Source organism: Melanotaenia boesemani, chromosome 9, assembly GCF_017639745.1.
Source record: "Melanotaenia boesemani isolate fMelBoe1 chromosome 9, fMelBoe1.pri, whole genome shotgun sequence".
Classification (NCBI taxonomy): Eukaryota; Metazoa; Chordata; class Actinopteri; order Atheriniformes; family Melanotaeniidae; genus Melanotaenia; species Melanotaenia boesemani.
In genome coordinates, this window is record NC_055690.1 from 10,560,020 (window position 1) to 10,576,929 (window position 16,910).

General features: G+C 37.9%; 1 protein-coding gene across 2 annotated transcripts in view; it reads right to left on the minus strand.

The window, feature by feature from the left end:
- Positions 1-16,910, minus strand: part of slc8a2b (solute carrier family 8 member 2b) — a 165,350-nt gene that overhangs the window by 39,800 nt on the left and 108,640 nt on the right. Inside the window, exon 1 of one of the 2 annotated variants that reach the window (XM_041995159.1) lies at positions 4,730-4,744. The exons of the other annotated variant lie outside the window; for it this stretch is intronic. The gene's annotated coding sequence lies outside the window, so the exon portion shown is untranslated. Of the gene's footprint in view, positions 1-4,729; positions 4,745-16,910 lie in introns of those variants that run through there. 2 annotated transcript variants of the gene reach the window in all.

A 16,910-nucleotide genomic window follows, 5' to 3' on the forward strand; every position in this document is an offset into this window, starting at 1 on the left:
GCTGAACAGGACACACCAAAGCTGCAGATCTGTTGTGCCAACAAACACAACAGGAATGACACAATCATGCTGCCAGGAAGAAAAGCCGTTCCAGGTTTCTGTTGTCCTTTTGGACCGCCTCATGTTGGACTGTGAACATCAGCTAAGATGATCAAGTGAAACAGATAGTGACTCTGACCAGAATTAAAACAGTTCAAGTCTCACCCACAAGAAGATTATCTTCATTACATTTTTCTCTCTTTTTAAAAATTTCAGTGCCTAAACTCACACTTCTGACTTTAAAATCTTCATTATCATCATGTGGAAACATTTCTGAAGATCAAAACTTGATAGAAAATAAGTTGAGAAAGAATAATATAATTGCATTTACACTTTCCCATTAAATCTAATCGGAAAGTTGTCAAAACATAAAACGTTTGACTGGCAGTTTATGTATTGCTCCAGGTAAATCATGTTGTGTAAAGATCTGTTATGTTGCTTTTCTGTCCATAGATAATCAAACACTTCAATTCTTGAAGAGGAATCCTGAATAAACGTGACAGCACAAGCAGAGACAGAACCAGCAGAGTTTCTCTTCACAGCAGGACGTGTCTGACTTTATTAAATGCATCACTGGTGAAAACAACCTGCTTCGATTTCTGCAAGCCACTTTGTCTCAGTTTCACTAGAATGGCTTATTTAAAATGTGCACAAAATCTCCTTGTCTGCAGTGTTAAGTCAGCAACATGCTCATGTAGCATTAAAAGCTGATTAGAAGAGTCAAAAAAATCTACTTTCTCCAGGAAAATCTAGCTGAGGAAATCTGATCTGCCTGCCAGCTGAGGATCAGAATACTGGTGTGGTGGTGAGATAGATGTTAAATGGGATTGTCTGTCATCATGTGCAGTACACAGCAGTTTCACAATCAAATTTAAAAATTGTGTGACATATTACTATGAAGACATAACAGTGTGTTAGTAGGCAGTTATTTAATAATAATAATAATGGATTAGATTTATATAGCGCTTTTCAAGGCACCCAAAGCGCTTTACATTGTGAATCCATTATTCATCCACTCCTCACTCATACCTGGTGATGGTAAGCTACGTGTGTAGCCACAGCTGCCCTGGGGCAAGCTGACGGAAACGTGGCTGCCAGTCTGCGCCTACGGCCTCTCCGACCATCACCAAACGTTCATCCACACATTCATACACCAGCGATGCCAACACTGGAGGCAAGGAGGGTTAATTGTCTTGCCCAAGGACACAACGACAGATGACTGCGGGAGCGGGAATCGAACTGCCAACCTTCCGATCATTGGACGACCTGCTCTACCGCCTGAGCCACTGCTATTTGGGTCAGGTAGCATCCTGGCATGCTCAAGATGGGGGACTGAATCAATGTATGAGTCAGTGCAATTCCTTGGTTTTCTTAGCTAGATTCTTATTAATTGGTTTGAACACAGTTAGTATAAATTGGACTAGTATGGATCATAATGGATTTATTTTGGTTGTTGGACTACAATGACTTGGACTAAATTGAACTGTGTCTTTAAATGTGCCTTGATAAGACTTGGTCGTGAATTGGCACTATAAAAATAAAGCTGAATTGAACAGAAATGAACAACTAGTCATATTTTTTTGATGTTTTTTAATCTTAAGGGAGAGCTTGAAAAGCTGAGGGATGGGAAGGAGAGATGGAGTGAATGGGAAATGAAGAAAGGGAAAGGAATGCTATGTAATTCAAAGAGGGGTGAGCAGTGGATCAGAGCTGTGGAGTGATCAGAGAGTGATGGATGGAGCTTTAAAGAGGCAATGAGGTGGAAAGAATTAAAAACAGCTGGATTAAAGGGTGATGGGAGGTGCAGACAAACGAGTAACAGGGGAGCAGATGAGGAATGCGAGAAAACATTGATGGGAAACCTTATGGTCAGTTTGTTGCAGGGACATTCAGTCTACAATATTTCCTGAATATTTACCATTTATTGTTCTGTAAAGAAAAAAAAAGAGAGAAAAAAAGAAAAGCTAAATCACACACATCAATGGCACCAAGTAAGCTTTGTTTGGCTCATGTTGCGGCATCTCTGATGTGTCTGCAAAAAGCACTTCTCTTATCAATGCTTTCCAAGCTGATACATAAACAACCATTTTATTTGCTCTATTTTTCTTTCTTTTAAGAGAAAGTGCAAAAAATGGTCATTAAATGTGACTGATAATCAATAAAATAGATTATACTACAATAATATAAGTCTGCAGTAGGAATGGAAAGGGTAGAAGGTGGAATAAAAGGAGGGCCCAGAGGAACGGGGAAAAAAAGAGTGCATGAAAGGATTAATGGAAAGGAGGGTTTGGGAGGAGGGAGAAAAAGAGGGGATGAAAAGAGGTAATTAGATAATAAATAGAGGAGGGATGGGGGTGAAGGAGGAGAGGCTAGTGAGGATTTGAAGTCGTAAATCTGTTTGAAGTCGTCAATCAGAGTACAACTGCAGTGTGTTGTCATGGTGACCAGGGGAGATTTCTGGTGGGATGATCGATCAGGAAGGGTGAGTGAGGTGATAGAGAGAGAGAGAGCGAGAGGCAGATATAAAGAGGGGGAAAAAGGGAATGAGCCCCCATTCATCATCATCATCACACACACACACACACACACACACACACACACACACACACACACACACACACACACACACACACACACACACACACACACACACACACACACACACCAACTACCTGGAGTGTAAAAAGTTACTGTTTCACATCTAGAACTAGCTGTTTAGGAAAAGACCATTAGTCTTTAACGCAGCACTTTACAACTTTCCGACCTAAAAACTCTGTGTTTCTGACTTGTTTGATGGCACAATAACTTCTATCATGTACATTCCTGGAGTCATCATTGCCCTGTAGCATCCCAAGGCTGAGAAACTGTACTTCGTAACCTTGTGTTCCAGCTGAGTTTCGCTTTACACACCGCATCACACGCCAGCACCCGGGTATCAACACACTGGCTGTTTAGAACACACATAATGGCTGATTCAGCCAAAAAACATAAGAGGACATTTTTATAGGAAAAGAAGAAAATAAAGAGAGAAAGGCACAGAGCAAGAGATAGGAGAAGTGTCAACATCAGAGTGACTTTTAGTCACTGGAGAGAGCTGAGAGTAGAGGTAGGATGCAAGATGGATGCAGAATTAACAGTAGTTAGGAGGTGCCTCACTGAGAATTCTTTTACTTCAGAGCTACTGTGATAACTTGCATCCAAGACTTGCAGGAATTAAAAATTATTCCTATGGGCTCAATATAAAGTCATAAAGATTTTGCAGTTGTAAATGTTTGCAAATAATTTCAGCGTTTGCACTTTTAAATCAAGCTTTGTCAGTCTAAAAGAAATCTGCATGAGAAATTCAAGTTTTTCAATGTGCAGCAAATGATTTGCATAGTTGTAAAAAAGATGTGTATTTGTAAAGAAAAATAGAAGAGCTTTTGCAAACATCTGTTCACAGACACAACATGAAAAACTGAAGTTTTTACACTTCTATCTGATAGGATGATGACAAATCAAACTGTCCAATCAGAGAGCAGACGGCTTCCGGTCCTCCCGCATCAATGCAGGTTCGTAAAGAGGAGTAGATAGGTTTTAAAGATGGATGATCTTTTTATCTTTACAACCATGCAAACCCTTTTCTGCACATTCACAAACTTGAATTTTTAAGGCAGATTTTTTTACAGGGTGACCAAGCTTGAGACAATAATCAATTTGTCCTCTTTGGACAAACCACAACAACCACAACATTTTGAGGGAATCGGTTTTTATTTTCAGGCCGTTTCATAACTAATCACAACATAGTTATGAGTTGTATATTAAATGTCTGCTAACTGATCATCCTAAATGTTACATACTGAAACTTTAGGTCTTATTCGGTCAGTTACAGCTCTGGTATAATAGATAAGAGACAATACAAGCCCTGCGTCTCTGGCAAAAATTCACAAGTTTAAATTAGAAAGGAAATAACAGCCTCATGACAGAGACTCGGTGATACTGGAGTTATTGAATCTTGACTAAAACTGTGCAACATCTCATGCAAAATGACTCCTAAACAATTTTAATTATATCAGTACCAGGCAGTATCTTCATTTGACTTGCTAGGACCTGCAACCTTTGAGAAATGGCAGCAGCTTGAGTTTTAATAACATAAACAATATGGCGCCACTGCAGGGACCTGCATGGTGGATATGTGCCAACTGAGTCTATCCTCTACCCTCCTATACACTCTTAACATGTAATGGTTCCCAAATTCTCTTGCAAATAATGAATGTTTCTATAGTGCTGCCAATACAGATTATATCTAAATCTGAGGATTATTATGATTATCTAAACAGATGCTGCAGTTCACAGACCGAGCAGTGATTGCAACGAAGATTAGCAGACCATGTCTTCCTCTGTAAAATTACATTACACACACTGGCATGACGCAATCGTGATACAACACACACACTCAGTTATACACTCCTCCATCTCCCTCCTCTGCGTATGGAGCACCAGATCCACTTCTGTAATGCAGTTACAGTAACTGCCTTCATTAGCTTCTGACTTTAACCCTCCATTTATCAGATGCTGCTGATGATTCAGCTGTTTCTGTTCATTTCTTTTCATTCTGACTTTGTGGACTTTAAGCTGTTACTGTAAGGTGTTCTGTAGCACAACATAGAGCTCTGAGGGGGCAGCAGTTTGTCTTGTTTATGTGACTCACTCATGCAGAGAAACACAAAAGGACTCTTTATGATGAAGCTGTGGGTTCTGCTGTGTGTTGGTCTGAGGCGGAGCACATCACAAGCTGGCTGGTCGTCCAGCTGATAGGACAACAGAAGCTGGAGGGTCATGAAGATGATCAGTCTTTGTATGATCAAATCTTTCCAGCCAAACTGACTTTACCAAATCACCCATGTCATGCTGTAGTAAGTATATACCTTACTAAAATCTGCATGATCCGTCTGCACCCTGTAAGATATCAAGTTATGCCAACTTGGAGACATTATGTATGTGAAACATACTGTCTCTTTCTCACAGCTTATTTTCCAAACATGTGGACAGCAGCCATTTCTTTTTCCAGAAAGAAAGCTGCAAGACCATTTTTAATTTAAGAGGTACTTTCCTGCAAATACAAAAGAAGTCATGCTTTTGAGGGTATGATCTTTCTGTTACTCTCCTGGTGATGTGATTTTATGGTTTCGTTCTGTTTGGGTTTGTATTTTGTTCTTAGGGTTTCCAAAATTACTCACATGTTCTGTTATTATCTTCTAGTTAAGTTAGTCTTGTCTTTCCTGGTTATTTAGTTTTAATTCCGAACTGTGCTGGAATAGTTTACAGTTCGATCCTCATCTCTTCATGCAGCTTCACAACAAACTTGATAATAATCATAAAAGAGAAATAAAAACAGTTCTCTTTAGCAGGTATTATTGAAAGACTAACCGCTGCTCTGAACTAATCAGAATTGTAAACTGTAGCCGAGTTGGCTTTTCTCATTTTATTCTCCACCTCTTACATCATCAGCAGCTCTTGTTGACCATCAGGTCGAGTGGAGCACATATTGGCTCCAACCACATTCTGTATTTAAAGGTGTATGAAGATGTTCTGACATCTACTCTCTTCATACCCACAGGAGTGTCCTGTAAGTTGATGTTCCCACAGGGAGCAAATCGGTTTCATCTCAGAACTGAATGAACGCAGATGTAACTCAGTTTTGCATTTCCGTTGTGTCATCAATACATGCCAACAGCAAAGTTGTCAAGAAATGCTTATAAATAAAAACCTGACAACGTTGGACCAGCTTCTTTCACTTTCTTTTTTATTCATTCATTCTTTTCTTTCCTTTCTATTTTCCTGTTTCTCTTCCCAAAGACGTTCTCACATCAACTCAGTAAGATTTAAGAATAAAAAAAATATATATATATTTCGCTGTAGGGGGAAAAATAAAATTTGGATTTAAATGCAATGTTTGCATCAAGCTACAATCCAGGCTTTTGTATGTTGCGTTGTGGACCATGAGGAGATTTCACATGCAACTTTTCATCTGACCACTAGAAGGCACATATACATTTTAAAAGCTAAAAAGGAGACAATTTCTTCTTGATCAAACTACTTTTCTTCTGTTTATATCACACTGTAAACATCATTCATGCGGTGTTGCTTTGGTAGGAGCAATGTCTCTTTCTCTGACACACTTCAAAAATGAAAAAAAGGGAAAAATTAACCTTTTTTTTAAAAAAAGCAGCACTAGTGAACTTTTCACAGTTTGGTTTCAGCATCCGTACAACATCCTTTCTCTTCTCTGAGCTCTCTCCAACCAGTAAAAATCAGTCCGATGTTTTCTCTTATCTCCTTCTCTGCCACTTTCTCTTTCTTTTCCTCACGTCCTCCAGTAATGTCCTCTTTGGTTTCTTTGATGAATCAGCCATGGGGCACGTTCAAAACTGGCACTGCATCAATATCCAGTTCCGGGCAAATGGTGCCATAAAGAAAAATGTTGCTGTAATGTGATGCTCCAGGATGAAAAAATAAAAGTAGTGAAGTGCTGTTTCTCAGCCTTGGGATGCTGCAGGGTAACATCAGCTCCAGGAACGTGCATAATGTGTCACTGTGTCATTAAAATGAGTCAGAAGCACAGTTTTAAAGTTTACTTTTTAAACATGATCCACTACCACCATTTTCACTTCATACTTTGATTTAGTATTTTTAGATATTACATGGATAAACTGCTAATTTATTATAAGAATAGTTACATTTTAGGTAAAGGAAATATGTGACTCAAAGCAAACTGCTGTCAGTAGTGTAGCTGCAAATTGCCAATGAATTGGATAGTTTCCCCTCTCTGAATTAATCAGCTGACACAAATCTAGCTCGAAGCTTCATACAGCAGCTTGTTGTTTTATTTATTGACAAATTACCAACAAATATGTTCCAGTCAGCATACCTGTACTAATAGATTTTATGCTCAGACAATGTTGGGCCAATAATTTACCCACAAAACACACAAATAATCTGGATAATTTCTTCCCCTGAAAACGTTTAATGTAAAAGACGAGAGCTTCACTTGCAGCTGAAGCTGCAAAATGTCCAACAGGAGTAAGATTGATGTATTTTCTGTCTGTGCTGATTAGCAACACATGACTTCCTTTTGAACATAACTCATAGCTACACTGACACTTTGACACTAAACAATTAATTAGCTGTCAAGAATCAGCGCAGCAGTGATTTGGCTCATGCTGGTGTTTCTATGATTGCTCATGAAGCTCCAGGAGTTAGTCCTCCATGTTATCAACCGCTCTCTGCAGCAACTGGTTGGCCTTTCTTCAGGTCTAGTAATCGCTCAAGAGAACATCACAGCACTATTGCTAATAGTGACAAGTGTGCAAAATATCAGGTTGATGTTAAAGTACTAAGATTTTGATGTACAGATGAGGCAGTCACTTCAGATTAAATGATCTCAACTCACCTATTTGTAGATAAGAAGCTGCTCAAAGTTTCAAAGGTAAGTCTTCATTTCATACAGTTGGGTTGTCAATTTTCATCTTTTTTCATTTGAAGAGCTGCGTTGACACCCGGTAAGAAGTCCTCACAACCTGGGTCACACACAGTCTCCTTTATTTAAGTCTGTAAAGTTATCGTCATCCCTCCCTCCTGTTACTCCATTTTTTTTCTGAGAATATCACACAGTAAGCATCAAATCAATGTGGAATTCAATATATGTAATAATAGTGCTGAAAACACCAAGCAGCCCAACAGACTCCACAGTAGCAAACACACTAACTTCATTTTTAGAAGAATTTGCACTTAGATTTGATCGCTTGCTGAAGTCATGTAGTTTCATAAGAAGCCTCAGACGAGGCAGCCAAGGCTGCAAAGACTCTTCAAAGTCAACATCTGAGCTGGTGTTATTCATTCTGTGAATATGTCTTCCTGCTTAGGGTCAAAATAGCTGCAGCTGCAAGACTCCAACAGTTTGAATCATTCTTGAAAACATATTAGTTGACAAGTGTAAAAGTTTTTACTACTGCAACACAGCATCTTATCTGTGTAGAAACATGATCATGTTTCCGTTTGCTGAGTTACATGGCCCAAAATCCACAGCACAGGAGTTAGTTAGGCTTCAGAGACCGGAGAACATATCAAAATTCCACAAAATACGATTATCACTGCTTTTCCTGTTTCACACAAGGAACATGTTCTTTAAAGCTTATTTAAAACAAAACTTCAAAAACAGTTTTTAAATTAATTTCTATCTGTCGTTCTGTATTTATAACAGTTACATAACTCATCATCTTACAGTCTTACTATCTGTCCTGTCTTCAGCACTCAGACAAAAATACTCTGCCCTGCTACAGGTTTTCAGGTCTAAAACATCATTAATTCATCAAAGTGAACATGAATCTAGAATATTTTAAACGTCAGTGCTGCTGGTCAGTCATTCTCAAAATGTGCACATCTGTGCTGGAATATAAATCAGACAATTAATAACCAGTCTCCGGTTGCCAGCATTTGTCAGCTGATCCCCACATTATCTGCATGTGCATTACTTTGCATGTGGAGGTCAGAAGTCAGCTTGAACAGAGGCTCTGGAGCTGTTCATCTAATATTTACTTTTTTTTTCCACAAATGAAAAAGACTCCCACTGGCTTGAATTCCATTTACTGAAATTTAATTGTTGGACTCAGGGCTTCTTATCCAGTTTCAAGTTGTGGGTGTAGGAGTCTATAGCCCCATTTCCACCAGCAGGTCCGGGTCAGTACAGACCGTTTGGTGTGGTTTGATTTGATAAACCCTGACCTCTACTGTGTTTCCACAGCCAACTGTACCTTTACCTGGTAGACAGCGCATCAGTCGGACAGCGATGGAAGCATCAGCTATGTAATAGTGTGATGTCACAGGCCCAGAAAAAAAGGAGGAAAATGGTGGACATCCAACTCAGCATGTGGCTTAAAACAAACTGCTGAATTTCACAGGATATGATAATACTTTCAACCAATCAGTGGACTGAAGCGTGTCAAGCTCCCCTTTTTGGGTTGGTAAGATTAGGACCCTAACAGAAGGGTTCCAAAAAAGTGTGACTGTTAAGGTCAAATATTCTGGTACCCTTTCCAGTTTTTGCCCGTGGAGATGTAAATAAATGTGTACTGACCTGTATCTTACCTAACCGGACCTGTGGGGGGAAACAGGTCCAATGTGAAGCTGCTGAGACCTCCTGACAGACCTCCTCTAGCTTCTCTATGGCGATATCAGGAAGTCACCATCTCAACCATATTTCCAGTGTTTTTTGAGTCAGCCCTGCAGTCTACTACTTTGAAATATTAAAAGAATTTATCTGAGAAACATCAATTGATGTCTCTGTGACCAGTTACAAAGCATCAGAAAGCCAAAGTTCTCTCCTGAAACTGCTGCCATAATGCCTGAGCCCCTCTGACCACTAACAATAACTGCAGGATCACATGTATGTCCCTTGTGACGTTTATCCCATGAGCACAACCACCGGACACTCATCAATGATGGTGGACCCCCTAGACCGAGTTCCAGGGTGGGTCTAAGTTTCAATATCGTTTGGTTTCTTCTCATACAAGTTGTCAGAATTGTTCTAAAACTGTCCCTTTACCCAGCAGTCTGTCCTAAAAGACCCTTCAGAGTCAGCTCTTCAAATCAGAAAGTTTAGGATTAGGGGAGCTAGTTTTCCAATGAAAATGCTGTGTTTTACATAGTAATTCAACATTTTATGTCTCGCTACAGGAGACAAAGAGAAATCAATTCTTTTTTGTGGGCATGCCAATAAAAAGGAAGGACTATTTCCTGTAGGAGAACTGCAATCACAGGTTTAGAGTTGGATTAAACTGTCCTTCAGGACCACAATCAAAACTAAAGGTAGGAACAAGAATGCAACTTTAATGAAACGTCACAAATAATCTTCTCTTGGAGCAGACGTCATTTGACAGCAAATCATAAAAATAATTCATTTGAGCACTCAGCAGCAAATCTTTTAACACAATGTAAAAGCTCCTGTCTGTGTACGTAGTGAAAAACAGAAAAACAGAGGATGTGGAACCTATGAAGGCCCTCAGGGTTAAGGCTAAAAGTTGAAAGCTGTGCGGCATTTTGCAAAGAGCAGTGACTCAAGGACAGCTGCCACTCTGAGCTTCTTACAGTTAATAACAGTCAGCAGTCTGAAAGACTTGTCTCTGGTCTTTGAAAGGCAGACAGCATTAGATGTAACACACTTTGGAGGATGGAGGCCTTTCTGTCTAGGGTGCTTTTCTATTTCTGTCCTCTTGATGCTTCTCTGCTCCTCGTACAAGCACAAAAACACAACTTAATAAACTGGCCGTAATTTGTCCTTCAGATGGCTCACCATCAATTTACTGTCATCAACAAAGTCCTCTCAGCTTTAAGGAGTAAAAATGCCACTTGGCCATGTGTTCACGTCTCAAAAAAGCAAAAACTGGTGACACACAGTAGAAGACTGCAGGAAGGTGAAAAAACCAATACACTTATAATAACTTTCCTTTTTCCTTTTTTATGTGAAGAACAGTTTGTTCAATCTTGTTTCTTCTGCCCAAACATCAGGTGGTTTGAGTCTTTAAGGCTTCAATCTTCAGATCAGACAGGGGACAACAGTGCCTAATGTGATGGGATTTTAATCTGTTCTTTTTAGGATTCACTGCAGAATACAATCTCTCCTTCCTACAGTTGAGTAGCTGCTATTGTAGATTTGGATCAGTTATTCAGATTTAACAGTACTTATGGGTAATATTGTAAAATACAATAATACAGTAATACAGTATACATACAAATGATGCAACTAAAGGCTTTTGAGGCTTTGAATTTGGACTCTGTGATGACATGCATGTTAGGGAAAAGTTTATTGTCACCCCTGAAGAGAAAACTGTTGAAGAGGCAACAAAGTTATTGTAGTCACAGTTAAATCAATTTAACTCATTGAATTTTCTCTCTTTTTTATCTATTCTGAGCAGTGTGAAACAAAATTTGTGACACATTAGGGCAGAGTTTTAAGGATTTTCTGTGTTATGTTTCTTTGGCAATTCAGTTTGTATGTTTCCCGTCTGTAACTGCACTAACATGCAGCTCAACATGTTTTCTTCTCTCACCTTTAAAGAGTGTCACACTTGTCAAGATTTACTCCACTGGTTATGTGTTTAGTTTAAGTTACCAAGGCAATATAACCAGTAACTTTCAATTTACAATTTTAAGTTTTTAGTCATGTTATTCATTATTTTGTTTAGATTTTTAATAATGTATCCTAACATTTTCGCCTCTTGTTTAAAACTACTTATTATTCTTCTGTATTTATCTAAATGATCATGATTTAATTTAATGTTGCAGTGTTAGATTTATTCCTACTTAATATTTATTCTTATTATTTACAAGATCTGCTTTTAGTCTTTGATTTTTATAGCATGCATTAGTCTCAGAATTCCTTTTTTTCAATCATTTATAAGGAATTTGAATGACATTAATTTGTCTGGAAGGTGCTATATAAATAAAGTTTGATTGATTGACTGAAGTCTGTACTGGATCTCCAGTCCTTCCCTGCAGACCTGTGACTCATCCACACTTGTGGCTTTCTGCATGTTAAACTAAACTCCTGCTGCAGTAGTTCTGTTAGCATCTTTTTGCATCTAATACTTTGTTGGGCCATCTTTAGCTTTGATTTTGGCAGCATTCGATGTGTCATTGTTTCAGTAAGTTTCTGATTTATTTCCACCCAGTGTAGCATTAATTTTTCATCAAGATCAGGCACATCCCAAAGATTCTCTGGGATTCAGATCTGGACTCTGTGGTGTCAAATCCATGTGTGAAAATGACATTTCCTGCTGAATGAACCACTCCTTCAAAATCTGAGGCTGATGAATCCTGGCATTGTCATCTTGAAATACTGCCGTGACATCAGGGAAGAAAAAATCCACTGATAAAATAATCTGCTCATTCCGTATATTCAGGTAATCAGCTGAGTTCATTCTTTGGGCACATAACTTAACTTTGCTTTATAAACCAGCAGCAGAACTTTAAACTCTATTCTCTGACGAACAGGCAGCCAGTGTAAAGACTTCAGAGCTGGACTGATGTGGTCCACTTTCTTGGTCTTAGTGAGGACTCGAGCAGCTGAATTCTAAATAAGTTGCAGGTGTCTAATTGACTTTTTAGGTAGAACCTGTAAAAACACTATAACAATGATCAAGCCGACTAAGGACAAAAGCATGGACTAGTTTCTCCGGGTACTGCTGAGACATCAAATCTTTTACCCTTGATATATATTCTTAAGGTGATAGTAGGCTGACTTTGTGATTCCCTTAATGTGCTTTTCAAAGTTTAGGTCTGAGTCCATCAATACACCCAGATTTCCGGCCTGGTTGGTGGTTTTTAGGTGTATATAGACTGAAGCTCTGTGGTGACCTTTAATTGTTTCTCTTTGGCTCCAAATACAATCACCTCAGTTTTGTTTTTGTTTAACTGAAAAAAGTTCAGACACATCCAAACAATAATCTCTTCAATGGATTTACCAAGAGCCCTGTACGGGGCCTCAGTCTCCTGGTGACATTGTAATATATATCTGTGTGTCATCTGCGTAGCTATGGTAACTAATTTTGTTTTTCTTTATGACCTGTGCCAGTGGGAGCATGTAGATGTTAAACAGAAGAGGGCCCAGGATGGAACCTTGGGGAACTCCACATGCAATTCTTGTCTGCTTAGATGTAAAGTTATATGTGCCTATTGGCACAAACTACTTTCTGTTCTCTAAATAAGATTTAAACCAGTGTAGTGCAGCACCAGAGAGGCCCACCCAGTTCTCCAGTCAATTAAGTAATATATTGTGGCCAACTGTATCAAATGCAGCACTGAGGTCCAGTAAGACTAAGACTGACATTTTTCCATTGTCTGTATTCAAACATATGTCATTAATGACCTCTAAAACCTGACTGGAAGACATCGTAGCAGTTGTTTTGTGTTAAAAAGTCATTTAGCTGATGAAAAACTGCTCTTTCGATCATCTTACTTAGAAATGGAAGATTTGCGATTGGACATTAGTTGCTCATTTGTGTCTTGTCTAGATTCTCCCTTTTTAGCAGAGGTTTGATTACAGCTGTTTTTAGAAGTTCTGGGAAGACGCCTGAAATTAAAGACAAGTTCACAATCTGTAACAAATCTGGCTCCAGAGTCTTTGAGACCTTTTTGAAAGAACTTGTGGGCAGGACAGGAGTTCAGCTGATGTAAGATGTTGCCCAGATCTGTGCTATTAATGGGATTAAACTGTGTCATGGTGTTTAAAGTGGTTTTCAATGGACACAGTATGTCTCTTGAACCTGCTGCTGATGAACAAACTGCTTGTCTGATATTCTGGATTTTTTTGTAAAGAATTTGGCAAACTCATTGTAGTCCTTGGTTGAATAAAGTTCAGGTGCTACTGACACAGGAAGGTTTGTTAACCTGTCAACAATCGTGAATAAGGTCCAAGCATTATGATAGTTTGTGCTAATAATATTGGCGAAATAAGACTTTCTTGCATTCCTCAGCTGCAAATCATAAGAGTGAAGTTTCCTTTTATACATGTCACAATGAACCTGTACATTTGTTTTTCTTCATCTGCACTCGGCTTTCCAACACTCTTTTTTTTATTTTTCACTAGTGTGGAATTTTTCCTTGGAGACTTTGTCTTTCCAGAGACAACCTTCATCTTAATAGGTGCAATAGCATCCATAATATTTAACATTTTAGCATTAAAACTTGTGAGAAATGTTGCTGAACCTAGTCCCGACCAACTACAGCAAATGATTATCAAGTCTGTCATCAACAGAGAAACCTGGCTGTCAGGTGTGTATTAATCATTTGGCCTTTTTGGATTGAGGAAAGAAATCAGCAGCAGCTCAGTATGCTTCTGTGTTTGTCATGTTAATCTGCTGAAGACTTGACAAATATGCAGTTTAAAATCACAGATTTGGTTTATTTCATGTTTTTTTGTCTCCAAAACTGTGCAGTTGGTTGACTGACTGACGCAATTTATTCCCAAAGATATTGCCGTTATAGAGTCTGCACATGCAACCTTGAAACCAAAGGAAGGGTGTCCAGGATACTTCAATAGTTCATGGTTTTTATCCTTTGTCAGTGTAGACAGCAGAGTGTCATTTATGTATTGAGGTGGAAAGTAAAAGGCTGGGGTAATGGGAGTATGTGTAGTATGTCTGCTACATGCTGTAGCTTGAATCCCTCAGTATTAAAATAGCAGCTGGTTTTGTAGATGGAGATAACTAAATAACATTTTTAACCATCGTTTTATATTTTCCCAAATTTTTGTCTCTGTGTAATCTGTGTGTTTTTATGTGTGGATGTAATGCTCTTTTTGGTAAGCTGATGTCACCATTGGCTGGCAAAAACACAAATGGAGACATCTGTGATTCAGCAGGATATCAGTAAACAAACACACACAAACATGCACACACATATCTACTGATCAGGTAATCTCTACTGTATTGGATGTATTACACACCAGCACCAACCAACCCAATGGTAAAGCTTCCCAGCGTCTGTCTTTAAAGATGAACGTGGAAATTTAAATAAAATATTTTTGCATATATTTGCTAAAACTGTCACTAGTATGTTCAGCAATATGGGAAAAAAGATCAGTTTTTCTTGCTTTTTCTCACATGATTTGCTAAAAATCACTGTGCCTGAGTAAAAACAATCAGTCAGATCCAGGAGGAGTTTCTGCAGTTGCTATGGTTACAAGCCTGCACATCAGCTGAAGCATGGCAGAGAGGAAGGGACACGCAAGTTACATTCAGGCTTTTATACTAAGGTAAAGTTTGCATCAATCTGCACTTTAATCAGCTAAACAAATGAATGGGAATAGGGTTCTTTACTCTGGGAATCAGTTTCTTTTTCCATGTAGTCCATCACCTTACGTCACTTAGATGACGTTTAAACTTGTTCTTTCTAAGATTAAATATTTTCTGCCACTTTATTTAGCCTAAATTTGTAGCCTGTGACATAACGCCCTATTAAAGGAAGCACAAACTGAGAAAATAATATCAGGTGACTTTAGGGTTTACGTTTGTGGCCTGACTCCATTTTGAAGATACACGCACACACATTTCCATAAAATTAGATTCTAAGGTGATGGCAGAGTTTAGAGTTAGTGTTAAGTGAGCAGCAGTTACAATTCATATTAAGGAAATAAATCTAAATTAATTTAACGTCCTGAAAACTGTGAAAAAAACAACAACATGTCTTCCACTGTCTAATTTGCGTTCTCTCGCTTTCTTTCAAACTCTCCATCTCTCATCAGATGGCTTTAGGACAAACAACCTGGGCAACAACAAGCTTCAGCAGCTGCTTAGCAACCAGTCCCAACACACATGCATTTAGACAAATATATGCACACACATGCACGTTTTATACCGGCCAAGAGGAGATTGGAAACTAAATAGATTACGTCAAGTTTTTTTTTTACCACATAGTTGGTTTTACTTAAAAAATATATGCAAATTTGTTGCACATATTTTTCATATACATAGTTTTTGTTAATTTAAGTGATTGAATACAGTTAACTAAAATGGTTTTAGTATGTTGAACTACTTTTACAAACTTAATCCATTTGATTTTACTGTTACTTTATGAGGTTGTGGAAGAAACTTGATTTGATAAATTTCAAAAGTTGGTTTTATTTTCAAAACACATGACGATTTCAAGTCCAACTTACTTAAAGTAATTGATGGACTCAAACATGTTCTTGCTTACTACCCCACCGCCACAATTCTTCATGTACTTACCTTAACCCTCTAAGGCTTGACCCATGAAATAATGGTAAGAAAAGTCCAGTTTATTTTAATATGAGGTCTTTTTTTGGCCCTTTAACAAAATCTAACAAAAAAAATTAGGGCTTTTTTATTTATTACCATATGACTAAAAATATTATAATATGTTTTTCTGCTTCTGGGTATCTATTAGGGGACAGAAGACGAGTATCAGATTGTCTTCAACAGGATTTTGAGCAAAGTTTATACCATAAATTGAAGCAAATTGTCTCAGAAACTGTATGTGACAAATATGTCACGTCAGGCTCTTATGGGTTAAATACACTGATTTTCAACCTTTTGCCCTCCAAAGTTCATATAACTTATTGAAGATTAGTATTACTAACATCTAGTCCAATAAAACCAGTGTTACATTTTACATTGTTCCTCACATCAGACCAACAAGGGCATTAACTGTATTTGGATGATTCAATCAGTAAAACCTTTTACAAAACTACTTTGTGAATTAATGACCTGCATTACAGTCAGTCAATTAAGGTGAAGATGATTTAACATCAGGAGCACGTTCACTCCTTAATATGGAGGAAGGTTTCCAAAGTCTGTTAATTATTCATAAGAAAACAGACAAAAAAGTCAGTGGATAAAAGATGAATCAATGTAAATAAGATGAGTATGTAAAATGGGGATGGTGGTGATAAACACTGCCGACTTATTGTATCCAACGTTGTACTTTTATTTCAGCAACTTAATAATACTTTCAATTACCCAGAAGCTTTCAAAGTATTTTTTATTAGTTCATCAATAATTCATATGACATAAATAAGTTTATAAAGTTTTCAGTAAGACCAAAATCATTTTAAATTAACTATGATTTGGTGCCCACTCATTAAAAACTAAAATATCTCTAGAAGTATTTCTACATTATGTAATGTAATAATGAATAACACTTAAATTATCTGATGTTATGATCTCTGCCTCTAAAGGTCGGTGTGGCATTAGTACAAGACTAATTCCTGCTGCGAACTATTTAAGTTCATAAGTTAATCTAAATAAGATGAACTTGAAATCATCATGAGAATTGAAAATGAAAACCAAATTTTGTAAAGCATTACCTTTAATTTA